The sequence below is a fragment of the Danio rerio genome, chromosome 4 (assembly GCF_049306965.1).
Source record: "Danio rerio strain Tuebingen ecotype United States chromosome 4, GRCz12tu, whole genome shotgun sequence".
NCBI classification, from domain to species: Eukaryota; Metazoa; Chordata; class Actinopteri; order Cypriniformes; family Danionidae; genus Danio; species Danio rerio.
Window position 1 is genome coordinate 53,082,646 of NC_133179.1, and position 13,837 is coordinate 53,096,482.

Consider the following 13,837-nt stretch of genomic DNA (forward strand, 5'->3'; position numbering starts at 1 on the left):
AGAATAGAGGTCCGCGACACCCGCGCGTCCTCAGTTATATCCGCGCATAGGGCGGAGGAATAGAGGTCCGCGACACCCGCGCGTCCTCAGTTATATCCGCGCATAGGGCGGAGGAATAGAGGTCCGCGACACCCGCGCGTCCTCAGTTATATCTGCGCATAAGGCGGCAGAATAGAGGTCCGCGACACGTCACTTCATTTTCATAACCGTGCACTTTCGTTTTCACATTGGGGTTGAGGGCGGCGTGATCGTCCTCTGCCTAGAGCAGCAGTTCAGCTTGCTCCGGCCCTGCAGATGAACAATGCAATAACATCCGTTATTGGCATAGAGCGCACAAAACTTTTGCGCATGGAAAAAAAAAAAACTTTCAATTCTTTTCTCACCACTTTTGGAGCTGGTAGCTACAGTTCAAGCAGTGCGAAAGCCGGGGATGTAGGAACACTGGAAGATGCTTTCACAACAACACCGTGGCGCCGCTTCAAGTGAGACATCAGATTAGTCGTACTGCCCGCGTATTTTACAGATGCGCGGCACATTTTGCAAATTGCATCAGTCCTGTCAAGTCGTCCATCCTTTTTGCAGAATCCATAATGTTGCCATACTTTAGATTTAAAACTCAGTGGGGAATAAAATGTTTGTTTTGCTTCTCGCGCTTTCTGAGGGCGCACCACTAGCTTCATCCGCACACCTGATACACTGAGTTGTATTGTAAGTGTACACATCCGCAAATCCGTTGCTAAGGCTTACTTTACGTAGGTCGATTAAATTATGCGCCAAAAACAGGTTGACAACACTTGTTAATAAATAAAAAATACATTCTATATTAAAAAAATAAGCTGTATCTCGGAAAAACCGATGCATCTCGCAAAAACCGATGCATCTCGATTTGCTTCCAAAATTTCATTCATCCTCTGCTGCTCTACCGATGCACTCGCATCGTGCACGCGCATGACCGCGTATCGATACATATCGGTTAATCTTCCCATCCCTAATGTATACATATTTTGTAAATATAAAATTAGGTAACACTTTATTTTGATGGTCCCCCTTTAGATAGTCTGTTGACCATAAGTTACTTTTCAAGTTCTTATCTGTTTACTCTCATCTGGGTAGTTACTGTAGATTGTCTTTTAAATGTTTCTAATGTACCCAATTTTCACGAAAACAAACTTCTGTGTGTGAGTGAGAGACAGAGAGAACTGTGAGTGTGTGTGTGTGTGTGTGTGCGCGTGTTAGAGTGTATGAATGTGTGAGAGTGTACGGAGAATGTGTACATAGTACATTACATTAGGTGTGTGCAGGGCAGTGTGTGTGTGTGTGTATGTGCATGTGTGTCTGAGAGAGAGTGTATGTATGTGAGTGAACATGCTGAATTATCTCATCAGTGAAAGAATTTTCTGGTAAAAGGGTCTGACGATGAGTTCTTGTACTGTAGAAACTATTGACATCCATCAAATATCTACAAAAAATACACAAACAATCAAATTTAAATTTCTTACGATTGTGCTAATGCTGGTATACAAGTATTTGCCATTTAAGAGGTAATTATCTTTAAAAGTTGTGATTTCCACAAATAAGTTCTAAAAATTCATTATATTTACTCCAAAACTATCCTAAAAGTGTTGAAAAATAGATATACTTAAGAAATGATCTCAGTATATTCATGAATAAATAACAAGCTGTGTCATATTTATTCTGTGAATTATCAAAAGCTGATGTTTCTCAGCAAACAGTCCATTCAGACTGCAGAAATGCATGATATGAAATCTTTAGTTTTGCTTTTCTACCATAAAGTGACAAATTAACCATTTAGTAGAGCATGTTTTTTTAAAAATTAATACACACACACACTAAATATTTTTTATGACACCAAGTACCATAACTTTGTAAAGTTAGGGCTCTTAGCAGGTAATAAGTCAAAATATATGCTTACCTTGCAAATTTTTCCCAAAAACAGTTCACATGATGTCAGGACAGATTTCCTTGTTTTTAATTTCATTGTAGAAACAATGTTGTGACGAGTGCTTTTGATTAAGTTAGTGACAACTAGTGAATTTTTTTTGGCATAACCTACCTCAACCAAATGATAGAGATGGCTCAATCAGGTTTAGGTAAGTTAGGTACTCCTCTCAATAAGATATGGTCAGTCAAAATATGGTCAACCATTTGGTCGAGCAGGAAGTTAAAGGGATAATATATAAATATTAATATTTTTTAGATTTTAATAAAAAAAAAATTATTGTGTTGTGAACAAAAAATCTATGTATGGAAAGCATCGTCAATACTTGGCTATCGAATTGAACTGAATCAATGGCATAATAATCGTAACCGAACCAAACCGTGAGACCAGTGTAAATTCACACCCCTACTCGTTACAATTATAGACCTTTTCTTGGCAGCTGCACTGAGGTCGCCATAGCGACCAGCGTCTTCTGGAAAAATGTTTAGATCTTTCATTTACAATGTTTATAACCAGTAATTTGCGAAACCCATTTCCGAAAATAGGTTTCAATAGCCTTTTAAGTGAATTATGAAGTGTTTTTGTGACAACTTTGAAAGGTGTGTGTTAAAGCTGATATAATCTGTCAGATCTGTGGTTCAAAAAAAAAAAAGATTTAAAATTAACAAAACAACATGTCTTTTGACTGCTTTCTTTAATAACTACATAACACAATACTTGTACTTTTACTTTCAGTACTTGAGTAGTAAATTTTGAAATAAACTACTTGCAATACTTAATTGAAAAAAAATGTTAAATACTTTATTACTTCCACTTAAGTATGGTGCTTAAAGAGCACTTCTACTCAAGTCACTTTTTGATAGAGTACTTGTACTTTTACTTAAGTCTGGGTCTCTAGTACTTTATACATCTCTGCACCTTTCCCCTTGTGCGCTGTTGGGTCATTTTCATCCATTCTGGGTTAATTTTGAGGCTTAATTTTGGCCAAAACTTTCTCTGTGTTTAAGGAAACGGACTGATATTTGGGTACATCTTTTTCTGACATATTCTGGAAAAATGCTTTGAAATTACAAAACTCAATACACTCTGGGCAAATTTACTCCCTTTTCATTATATTCATGGCCATTTTGTCTTCATTGGCCTCTATTACAACAAAAAAAATTATTGCAAAGTCATGACAGCATATTATCATACATTTATATTTGTTGGTTTTCTGTGACAACAGTCAGCATTGTTTAATTGGTCTTCCTCCCATGGGATGGCAAAAAGAAAATAGGTGAAAGCATAAAGGAGGAAGAGGAGAGTTGAAGAGGGCAGCATCATATGGTGTGTGGAAGAAAGAGAAGTTGACTGAACTGTTGCAGTGCAGGGAAATGAGGAGAGAAACCAGGTTGAGACGAGCAATGTAAACTTAACGATTGGCTGTGAGAAACAAAAAAGCAAAAGTACGTATCGAAGCAAGAGTTTTGTTACTGAAGTGCTGGTGATGTCTGTGAACGAGTACGTCACCAAAGACTTCAGTGCAGTGTACTTTCAGTCAACTTAACGATCTATCTCCCTGGCATGGAGTCAGCTGCCAAAAGCCTTCATCCCGCAGTCGATAACGCAAACTGTTGAGGTCCTCATGTGAAACTTAAAATTTTGTTTACTTTGTTAAACTTTTAAATGACCATTATAGCACATGTTTGTTTGTTATTTGTAGTTCTCAAGTATATTTTGTCAGTAATGGGGTTGCTTTATAGTAAAACATCAAAAGCTGTTCAAATGGTTTTGTTTTACACGTGAGGTCCCACATGGTCAGCTAGTTAAGAGTGGGAGTAGCTGGAAGCGTGTGCAAGTAAACACACAAGGTTTCAATATTGTGTTGTTTCGTGTTTATAAGTGTATGTGCGATCACCCCTTTTCTCTCTCTCTCTCTCTCTCTCTCTCCCACACACCCCCTACATACAAAACCCACAGATACCTTTCGGATGCTTCTGAAAAATGTTTTTAACAGCCCTCCATAAAATGGGTGGAGTACAGACAAACTTTACCAGTTGGAATGTGCGGGGGCTAAAACACCAAGTGAAACGAATCAAGGTGTTCGCAAATCTTAAGTTAAACTCTTATACTGTATATTTACAGGAGACACATCTGTTGAAAAAAAGACTATTCTAAACTTAATAGAGGAGCCTATACACAAATATATCATTCTAACTTCAATAGCAGAAGTAGGGGCGTTGCTGTACTCAAACATAAGAATGTACAGTTTGTTTTGGAGTCAAATGTGTTGGATAAAAATGGCAGATACATAATAACCCAAGATTAACTTTTTAACATGTCTGTGGTCCTGGTCGATGTGTATGCTCACACTAGTTTGCTGTACCTTTTCGAGTAATACATTAAGTCAGCCAGCACAATGCATCAACTTCTTCCTTCAGACATATGATGTAAGTGACCCCTGGAGATTTAAAGATCCATCTTCCAAGCAATTTTCCTTCTGCTCACCTGTGCATTAAACCTATTCCAGGATTGACCATTTTCTCCTGGACAAGCAGTTACTTCCCCTTATGTCAGAAGTAGATTATGGTAGTATTGTTATTTCTGACCATTGTCCAGTTTCACTAAAGCTGTTTTCCAGGCAATGTAATCCCCCAACGTACATGGCCGTTTACCTCAAAACTCTAGGCAGACGACGATTTTGTAAAATTTATTGATGCTCAAATTAGTTTCTTTCTTGAGACCAACAAGTCCCCAGAGGTGAGTTATAGTATCCTATGGGATACTCTGAAAGCATATATAAGAGGACAGATTATGTCATATCAAGCTTGTGCAAATAAAAGAAAGTCAAAACGGCTTACAGAAATTATGAATAAAATTAATACAATTGATCAGCTACACTCAACATCACCTTCCGAAGAGCTCCATAAGAAAATACTTCTTCTGCAAGCGGAATATGACTTCTTGACAGACGAAAATGCAGAGGATCTCCACATAAGATCACGCTAGATTCAATATGAACATGGGAAATGAGCTGCCAGGTTATTGTGTTACCAACTGAAACAATCCTCAGCAGCTGGTTTTATAGCAGCAGTTAGTAAGGATGATGGCAGTATTATTACTGATCAACAGGAAATTAACGATCAATTTAAAAACTTCTATAAACTCTTTGCAGCTCTGAGGTAAACAAAATTGAACCTATTGAGAGCTTTTTTTAAAAATTATTTAGAATTACCATCCTTCTGTGATTCAGATCAGTTGGCATTAGAAGGAAATATAACACCTTCTGCAATTGAAAATGCAATCAAAAAATTTAAAACCAGAAAAGCACCTTGGGTTTTGGCCCTGGATTCTGTTCCTGGGTTAAAATTTTATATTCCAGGCCCCAAGCATCCATTCGAACAAATAACATAATTTCTAAATGCTTTCCACTATCTAGGGGAAGGAGACAGTGCTGCCCTCTGTCCCCTCTGCTCTTTGACATTGCCATTGAACTTCTTGCTACCAGATTAATGAACTTAGATTGAACCACGCTGATTGGATGAAATCAGCCAGGCTTCTGTATAGATCAGACAGCCTATACAGATCACACAATCTCAATAAACACCATGTATATGTATAAATATTTAGATAAGTATTGTTAATGGAATATATATAACGATATAATCTTGCTTTTAGTTATATGCCGGCTTTGAGCTCTTTACGCTCAAAATTTTATTTGTTACTTGTTCTTATTTTAAATGCCTTTTATTTTTAAAACCGGGTAACATAATCTAACTCAGAGGCATGGGAGTTTAATAACGTGGTGTGCAGTAACCAACATCACCCTAAAAGATTACACTGCATATAGGCCAACAGCTCTACTGTGTTATGAATTGCACATTTTAAATGACAGGGAGACATGCTACATTTAGTTTTTATTGTCCCTAGTGGAAAGCATTTAGAAATTATGTTATTTGTTCGAATGGATGCTTGGGGCCTGGAATATAAAATTTTAACCCAGGAACAGAATCCAGGGCCAAAACCCAAGGTTTTCAATTTTTTGATTGCATTTTCAATTTCAGAAGGTGTTATATTTCCTTCTAATGCCAACTGGTCTGAATCACAGAGGGATGGTAATTCTAAATAATTTTTAAAAAAAGCTCTCAATACGTTCTGCAACGTTCTTACAGAGCTGCAAAGAGTTTATAGAAGTTTTAAAATTGATCGTTTATTTCCTGTTGATCAGTAATAATACTGCCATCATCCTTACTAACTGCTTATTATTTGTTTTTATTTTTATTTTACTTGTTTCTTTTATTCTTGTTTATGTAAAGCACTTTGAATTGCCACTGTGTATGAAATGTGCTATATAAATAAACTTGCCTTGCCTTGCCTAAAATATAAATAATAACCCAGTACACAGTGAAATAATAATTTTTTAATGGCTTGTTTATTGGCGGCGTATATAGCCGTTAAGCTTAAATGGACTAAGCATATTTTTGTTAATATTAAAGCACAATAATACAAACTAGCCATCCTTTTTTTTTCTTTTTTTCGTTTCTGTTTATTTTTATCAAACAAAAAATGCAATGAATTGTTTATTTTGGCTTTCATTTTATTAGAATTAACTTAATTATTAGGCGACACAACTTCTCCATTGGCTCAGATTGCGTTTACAGATATCCTACAAATAGACTTTTTCGCTCAAAAACATTTGCCTGTTAATTTCAGTGCTGTATTTTAATCAAGTAATAATAATCAAGTGCAAAAAAAAAGAGCTGAGCTTCGAAAAAAGTGCTTGCTGCAGTTGCTGTGATGGTTGCTTGTTTCTCTTCAGTTGGCTTGTCAGTGCTAAATCAGTGCTTTTGTTTTAATAAAAAATAGGATTATTTATTATTAAACATTGTGAGATGATGGTCGCATGATTTTTAAAATTAGATTATGCGTTGCGTAATTATGGCTATTGATCTTATCTACCCGCGACTCACCCATAGTTAAATATCAAGTAGCCGACATTTTGATTACCTGACCAGCGGATTAGGGACAGAACTCATTGAATAATAAGGAATCGCACATAACATGGTTTTATGCGTTCCCAATATGCAATGCCAAGAGAGTGACTCCATAAGGTAACATACACTGCACACACTTTGTATAATGTGTGAAGTTGTGGATGCATAAGCGCAAGAATAACTAATTCTTTAAATGTCTATGCTTAATCATTAATATGATAGGGTTTGGATTCGCAGGGTTTTCAACAATGCGTCATCACCTTGGAATTATAAGGTTCTATCTGCGTTCTGAATCATTTTGAGATATTGAGCTTCAAAGTTTTTGCATTCTATATAGCAAACAACATGTGTGTAACAGATCTCTTTCATACATTATCATGACAGAGACCCTAAGGATTCTCTAAATGTAAATTATCAAAGTTCTCTTACATTTGCAAAGTGGAGTAAATAAACCACCTTCTCATTCTGAAAAGTCATTTTTCCGCTTGGAATTATAAGGTTCTATCTGGCAGATCATTCATTGAAGCATTAATTATCAAGAAATACAATAAAAATATATATAGTTTAGTGTTGTAACAATATGTTGATGCTTGAGAAAGTTAAAATTTTGCTTTCTGTAACATTTATTTCATGTTTTAGAATAAATATTTTCTCTTTTAAAATTAAGCATACAAGGCTGTACATTTTTTTTTTCCAGTGCAGCTGTTAATTTTATCTAATTATTATGTTCATATTTATAAAATTTTATACTTTAAATAAATTAATTATTTAAATAATAATTATTATTTAAATAATAATTAATTTATTAAATTATATTTATTGAATTATATGCCCCATGTAATAAATTAAGTATTTGCCCTTCAAGGCTTAATATTAAACTTATAGACTTTAAAAGAAACAGACTATGAGCAAATGAGTTTAATAAACACTGAAAATTGTTTCACTGACTATAAATACACAATATTTTACATTTAATATACAAAGTTTTAAATATTCCTTTCTTTTTCAACAATATAAAATTGAGCATTTCATCTCAATGTTTGCGACACGTTGGCACAGTGGGTAGCACGATTGCCTCACATCAAGAAGGTTGCTGGTTCGAGCCTTGGCTGGGTCTGTTGGCATTTTTGTGTGGAGTTTGCACTCCGCTGTGGCGACCCAAGATTAATAAAGGGTCGAAAAGAAAATGAATGAATGAATCTCAGTGTCAAGAAATGCTTCTAAATCATCACATTTACACACATTTAAATTTTGTGTGGTGTGGCATTATTTAGTCGACTCTGATTTTGAGTGATTTTGTCTTTCTGGTGTTTCCTGCAGTCAATGGAGCAGTCCGGCGAAATGACAAAGAAAGCTAATCCTAATTGGTCCTTGGGCATGCATTAAAAATGCTGATTGGCTCACAGATAGAACCTTATAGAGCCAAGCTAGAGTTCAACTTTGTAGATACACCTTTTTTGTTTTTTAAATAAAAAGCCTTAAAATGTAAACAACGTACATCCCATAATGAATAAAAACACATCCCATAATGTAAATAAGTTGCCATTTAAAAAGAATATGTGAATAACTCAATTTTGACAAAAATGTCAGATAGAACCTAATAATTCTAAGGTGACGGTGTGTATTTTTTAGGTATGGAACAGCCTTCTGTTAAAAGATTTTTGTGTTCATCCTTGCTACAAGCAAAAAATAAAAATAATCTTCATTGAAAATCTATGTAGGCCTTGGCATTAAAAATACAGTGTTTCTAACCAGATGGTTTTTCAAGTTACTTATAAAGAGAATGTTATTTCAGTCATGTTGCTGTAATGTTTTAAGTTGACTATAGTTACACAATAAAAAAAAATAAAAAAAAATCGAAACTGTGAATCGGTCAAACTTTATAAAAAATCTAGATTTTTCTTTGCCATTTCGCCCAGCCCTAGTTGTTCCCATACTGATAAACTTCCGGTGACCCGTTATTGTGATTCTTTTTTTTTCCATTTCATACGGTTCCTTTTACAGCATCGATCTTGTAATGTAATGAAATCACATTCAGTAAATAAACTTTGGCCTTCATTTAGTTGTTCAAGCATAAAACAAGACAAAAGGCATTTTACTAGCACTCACCCATCAGAATCGGCAGGCTAGCGCAGAAGTTCCATTTAATATACTGGAGTAAATTAAATGCTCATATTATAAAGACATGGCGGGAAAAAATGTAATTTAATGCACTGCTTCTTGTACAATCTGAGACCCACTTTATATCAGATATCACTCGGCCAGTGGAGATTGCTGATTTCTAAAGAAAGCAGACCTTAAATGCACAGATATTTGCATTCGCATACAGTTTACCGGAAGCGCTTAACCCAGGTTACTAGCAAATTAAAAGTCCTATTAGCATGCTTCGGCATATACCCTATTATTGTACGGCCAATTTACACAAACTGATTATAGAAACACTGTTCTGGCTTTCCAACATTTGTAATGATGAGGGCCCACTTTGGTTACTGATGCAAAAGCACACGTCTAATTCAGTGTCTTTATGTTCACTACTTTGTGCTTCGATTCCAGTGAGTAAACAAAATTCTACAAAAAACCCAGTTATTAATGGATAACTCAGAATATGGTCACAACTCAGACCTCACTTTAATAATAAACAAGCATTGCCTTCTGCTCCCATTTTGTTAAATCCGTTATTCCATCCCTCTCTTATAGATTCAGCATTCCAATGATGGTCTAGGAAGGGAGTTAACTGTGTTAAAGAGCTGTTTAAAGATGGCATATTTATCTCATTTCAACAGTTAAGAACAGACATTGAAATTCCCCAGTCTATTTTTTAGGTACCTTGAGGTCCGTAGTTTTGTTAAAAAAAGACTTCTCTCCTTCACTGAACCAACCATAAGCATGCTGGTTAGATGAATTGGTAAATATAAACCCATATCAAAGGGGTATGATGTCCATGTTATATGAAGAGATCCAAAGAACTGCCACTCCTTCCCTAAATCATATAAAGCAAAAATGGGAAGACAAACAGGGATTTAAAATATCAGATACAGCCTGGCAATATGCCATAGAACTGGTACACTCATCTTCTGTATGTATTAGACATGGTGTTTAAGGTGCTTTATAGGCTTCACCTATCTGGGAACAAGCTGGCAAAAATTTATCCAGGGTCAGATTCATCTTGCTCCACATGTGGTTTGGAGCCAGCAGATCTGAGTCATATGTTCTGCGGATGCCCTAGATTACATAGATTTTGGACCAATATTTTTAGATCATTTTCATTTAAATGTAATAAAAATATTAATCCTAATCCTTTGACCTCAATTTTTGGTATAGTGCCAGAAGAAATGTACCTGTCAGCTAATCATATAGAAATCCTTGGCTTTTCTTCTTAATTGGCCAGACGCCTGATTCTTCTCAGGAGCAAAAAAACAAACCCGCCATCAAACAAACATTGAATATTAGAAGTGTAATCACATCTTAAACTCGAGCACTTTAATTACACCATCTGAGGCTCTACAAAAAAAACTTTTATGAGGTTTGACAGCCTTTCCTATCCCACATTGAACGCTCAGGGGTTATTATATCCTAAGTGAGAGGTTATCCCTAATTTGTTTTATATATTTTGATTGATTGATTTATTTAATTTATTTTTATTTATGGGGTGCGAGTATGTCTGTAGCTATGTACCATGTTAATTTGTTGTTCAATATGTGTGTTGTGGAAAAGTTGAAGACTGAATATAAAATATTTGAATAATAAGAATGTAAGCAGTGCTAAATATAGTTTTTAGAACGAGTAATGATCCCATTAATCTAGTTACAGTACATGTCCCTGTCGAAGGTCTGTGAATTAAAGCTCATTATTCATTAAAGAAGGACAAGCCATTCTCAAACATGACTTCTTTGTGTGATTTATTTGCAAAACTGGAATATTGCATAAAAAATATGTAAATAAATCAGCGTTTCTATCCAATGAATCAAGGATGTCCATTCACACTCATTTTCATTATCATATGATAGGCAATTAATCAAAAATCCAATTTCAATTTTAGCTTACTATGATTATAAAAATACATTAATCGAGATAAATGATTATTGCATCATATACAGCCCCCTTTCCAGTTGTACACATTTGTTGCTCTGCAAAGCTCAGTTCCACGTGAAAATGACTAAAAGCATGTGCTGTAATGTAACCTTTGCAGCATAGGATGCACATCATTTATTCATGTACATTCGAATCATTCATGTTTTAAAAAAGCACAAACGAGACTTCTGTGTGTACGCGCTTAGCCTCAAAGACGAGCAGAGCACACACATCTAACGCCATCTTAATGTGAGGGCTTTAATGGTCAAATACATGCACATTTGGGTCAGTGTGCTGTGTTTAGTGAATATTCATATTAACCCTCATTTGTGTAATAAACAAACAAGCTGAGAATCAAAAGACACGCGAAAGAGAAACCATATCAGAGCAGCACTATTCTTAAAGTGACAGCGTGCGATATTCCTGCTGCCGCCTGAGAAAATCCCTCACTGCTCTTGACTGCAGGACTTTTGTAGCTGAAGTTTTTTTTCTTACAGTGAAGATGCTTAAAGATTATTTCATATTTTTATTCTATTGTATTCATTTTCCTTTCCTCATTTACAAATAGGAAAATAACTGTGCATTGTATACAGTTAAAGTCAGAATTATTAGCCCTTCTCAATTATTAATGACCCTTTCCCCCCAATTTCTGTTTAATGGAAAGATTTATTTTCAACCCATTTTTAAGCATATTAGATTTAATAACTCATCTCTTATAACAGATTCCTTTTATCTTTCCTATGAAGACAGTACTTTTTATTTTACTAGATATTTTTTCAAGATACTAGCATTCAGCTTGGAGTGACATTCAAAGGCTTAATTAGGGTATTTAGGCAAGTCATTGTATAACAGTTGTTTCTTCTGCAGACAATCAAAAATATATATTGCTTAAGGAGGCTAATAATATTGACTTTAAAATAGGTTTCTAAATATTAAAAACTGCTTTTATTCTAGCTGAAATAAAACAAATAAGCCTTTCTCCAGAAGAAAAAATATTATAGGAAATACTGTGAAAAATACCTGAATTTGTTAAACATCATTTGGGAAATATTTTTATACAAAAAAAAAAATAAATAAATTGTTCAGAAGGGTGAATAATTTTGACTTCAACTGATAATTGTTTTGAATAATCGTGATTACAATAATGACCAAAATAATCGTGATTAGAATTTTTCCCATAATCGAGCTGCCCTATCATAAGATAAGAAAAAAAAACCTTTTTTTAATGTTCATACTGGAATTTGTTCAGCAAAAGGGCTTGAGTAGTTTAGGTAGGTTTTTTTTTTATTGAATAAAAAGTTTATCCTACTCAGTTATGCGCATGTTTTTATGCTTTTATTTCAAAAGTTATGTGCATCATGACTTTCCATCAACCGATTTATTAATTCACAGCAAAATCCTCAGAGTAAAATTTACTCAGTTCAGAGAACATTTGCTCCCTCTCTAAATAGAGAAAAATTTACTCAGCAGCAGAGTTAAAGTTTATGAGACAATGATGGGGTTAATTAAGTGTTGATTGAGCACTGATGATGAACACCTGCTGTTAATAAGCAGAAACAGAAGTCCATATGAGATCTATTGAGAATGAACTGTTTTAGTTATTTACATTTTTACAAAAAAAAAAAAACATCTTTTTTTCCCCTTGATGTCACCATTGTGAAAAAAGTGGTTGATTTACTTGGGCTCTTTGATGAAATTTAATGTTCATTTTCTTTGCTTGCCATGACAAGTGTATAGTGAGCAAATATAATCAGGTTGACTGACCTTGTATTGATTCTTACTCTTGAAAAAAACAATAAGAGATTATGTTTTACTGTCCAAGTTATGTATAATTGATGGTTTATCATATCAGAAACCAAATTCAGTGTTTTTCAAGAGAGTGGACCTTAGCTGTGGTGTTATATTAAAACACATTGAGTATCTGAATCACTTTAGAGACACAGACATCCATAATCTGCGTATCTATCTCAACAGTGGTTAGAGATGTTTTTTTGTTTAGCTGCAGAGCATGTTAAGACAATCATAAAACAATCATAAATAGTTCCCAGCATGCACTGTAGGAAAAAAACTCACCATAGTTGAGAGGCATAAGCTGATTCTTTATGTCTGTGTGTTTTAAGATCTGATTAAAGTATTGATGAGCTCCATTTTCTAAATACAGAGCTCCTTTTGTGATAAAAAATTATTTAAACAACTAAATAGGTCAAACCCAATTTTACTGATTTGACCAGCGACTAAAACACCAAAGAAACAATTATCCAGAGTGCAATTGCTCTCTTTTTACAATTTTTGCCACAATACACTATTTGGTAAACAAAGAGAAATTAACATTTTTGACATACTTTTAACCAGGGTCTTTCAGGTTTCACCAAGTAAAATGTAAGACTTTTGAAGACATTTTCTGAAGATCGTTATAACTGAATTTTTAGACTCATAAGTGGCTAAAGGCTAAAGAATTTTTCAAATGGCCCAGGTTGAAAATATTTTGGTTTGCCCTATCAAAAAAAATTAATAATTAAAAAAATTTAATAATACAATAATAAATGAATAATACAATATTTAGACATTTCTTGGCAAAATATTTTAAATATTGTGTAAAAACAAGCAAGCTTTACTTGTATCCACACACTGTTTTTCAAAATAAACTTTCTTTAAAATAAAAAAATGAACAAATGTTTTAAAAGTTTTAAAAACTATAATAAGCTAAATCTATGCAAAACAATCTGTCCAGGTCAGTTTCCTGAGCAGTGAATACATGAATACATTATTGTAAGAAAAATCATTAAACCATTATGTTAGAGTTAAAATGGCCTTTTTGAATAAAAAGTTTAGA

General features: G+C 34.3%; 1 protein-coding gene and 1 long non-coding RNA gene across 2 annotated transcripts in view; one reads left to right on the forward strand and one right to left on the reverse strand.

Moving 5' to 3' along the window:
• LOC141381964 (uncharacterized) overlaps positions 1–13,837 on the forward strand; it is a 1,176,553-nt gene that overhangs the window by 875,633 nt on the left and 287,083 nt on the right. The window lies entirely within an intron of this gene.
• Positions 1–13,837, reverse strand: part of LOC108179160 (NACHT, LRR and PYD domains-containing protein 3-like) — a 38,430-nt gene that overhangs the window by 22,253 nt on the left and 2,340 nt on the right. The gene's annotated exons all lie outside the window — the stretch shown is intronic.